Source organism: Macadamia integrifolia, chromosome 2, assembly GCF_013358625.1.
Source record: "Macadamia integrifolia cultivar HAES 741 chromosome 2, SCU_Mint_v3, whole genome shotgun sequence".
In the NCBI taxonomy this organism is placed as follows: domain Eukaryota; kingdom Viridiplantae; phylum Streptophyta; class Magnoliopsida; order Proteales; family Proteaceae; genus Macadamia; species Macadamia integrifolia.
Genome location: NC_056558.1, coordinates 33,089,577 through 33,091,799, shown reverse-complemented (window position 1 = coordinate 33,091,799; position 2,223 = coordinate 33,089,577).

Below are 2,223 nucleotides of genomic sequence, written 5' to 3'. Positions count from 1 at the left end.
TTTATCTCCTATTTGTTATGAATATTTTTTATTTTTTAGTTATTTCATATTTTGCAGGGTCAGGATCAAGGTATACTCGGTTCTTGATAGCAAACCAGGGTCAATCAGGGTATACCTTACGCTTGATGGCAAAAGGGGGTCAATCAGGGTCATCTCAGCCCAACCCTGAAAAATCAGGGCCAATCAGGGTGGGTAAGGGATGGGTTGGACCTGGTTTGAAGTTTTGCAGGCCTAAGTCAGAGTCAGGGCAAGTTTGGGCCCAGTTAAGGAGACTTCAGGTTGGGCTACGGTTTTAAGAAGCCCAGCCCAACCCAACCCAGCCCAACCCTATTACACCCCTAGTTCAAAACAAACAATTAATTTTATAGTAAGTTTTTCATTAGAGAAAATTGCATTGCCACCCCCTGAACTTCGGTCGTTATTCAACGCCACCCCCTGGACTTTTCGAAACGTCAAAGCCACCCCCTAAAAATTCAAAAAATTTCAAATCGGTCCCTGTCGTTAGCCGACCTTGAGAAATGAATGAAAACCGGTTAGTTTTTTCTAATATACCCAAAATACCCCCACCTATTGTGAGATGACAATATTGCCCTCTCCTTTATTTCCATCTTCTAAACCCATACCCATCTCACATCTCTCATCTCTCATCTCTCATCTCTCATCTCTCATCTCTCATCTCTCATCTCACTCCTCTCACTCCTCTCACTCACTCGGCCGGACAAGAAGAAGAAAAAGACGAAGACCCACCTGCAACTCGATTCTCCCCTCCTCCGGCGTTCAATTCTTTGTAGGAGCTGCTAGTGACCGAATAACTCTGTTATTAATTCTGAACTGTTCCTCGCCGCTCGCGTCTGTCTCCCGTTCTGAGCGGTAAGATCGATTGTGTTTAAATTTGACGAGGAAGTAAAATGAAAACAATTGGTTTCTCCAATTTATTTTTCCAAACCAATGATCTGATCATGGAGACAAGCTTGAATACAGAAGAAACCCCAAGAAGAATAAGCGAAAGAGAGTGAGATTTAACCTTTAATGAGACTGATTCCTCTTCACAAGATTAGCTATTCGTTATCTTCAAAGCTGCATTTAAGCCATAAAAACCTCCGTTACGAACAAGACCCACAGAAGCCCGGAGAAAATCCAGAAGAGAATCACAAAGATAAATGAAAAAAAATAAAAAAGAAGAAAGAGAGAAAGAATCTTACCTCCATGAATACAGTACTGGTCACTGTCCTTTGGTCAGAGAAACCCACCAAGAAGATTAACGTTCAATAATGGTTTTAAACGAGAAAAAATATTGATAATAGTATGTCTGAGAAACTGAGAAGAGTACAGAGTAGAAGCATAGAACACCGAAGTGGGAAAGAGAACAAATGCTGGGTTGGGAGTTGGGAGTTGGGACTTTGAGAGATTTGAGGAGAGAGGTCAATTGTGTAGTTGAGACTCTTGAGAGAGAGAGAGAGAGAGAGAGAGAGATATGGGATTAATATATTATTGGGAAAAGGGTGTGAGAGGGAAGTGGAGGCAATCAGGCAAAGGGTGTGTGGAGCGGATGATCTGGGTCGGGTCAGTTCAGCGCTGGTTTCTTCTCCCCGGAGGAGGGGAGAATCGCACGCCGGAGGAGGGGAGAATCGAGTTGCAGGTGGGTCTTCATCTTCATCTTCTTCTTGTTCGGCCGAGTGAGTGAGAGGAGTGAGAGGAGTGAGAGGAGAGATGAGAGATGAGAGATGAGAGATGAGAGATGAGAGATGTGAGATGGGTATGGGTTTAGGAGATAGAAATAAAGGAGAGGGCAATATTGTCCTCTCACAATAGGTGGGGGTATTTTGAGTATATTAGAAAAGAATTAATCGGTTTTCATTCATTTCTCACGGTCGGCTAACGGCAGGGACCGATTTGAAATTTTTTGAATTTTTAGGGGGTGGCATTGACGTTTCGAAAAGTCCAGGGGGTGGCATTGAATAACGACCGAAGTTCAGGGGGTGGCAATGCAATTTTCTCTTATTTATTATTGCCTATTTTACAATGAAACAAACAGAACCTATTGTTTTCTTCTCTTTGATGGAAAAACCAAAATAAAAATTGGCATATTTCTTTCACTTCAAAAATTTTGCGTACTTCTCATTAAAATTCATGTTCTAACCCATAAAGAAAACCACACAGATTTTCACTAATTGTGTCATGGTTTATCGGCTTAAATTGCAATCATAACTAATTCATGTTCTA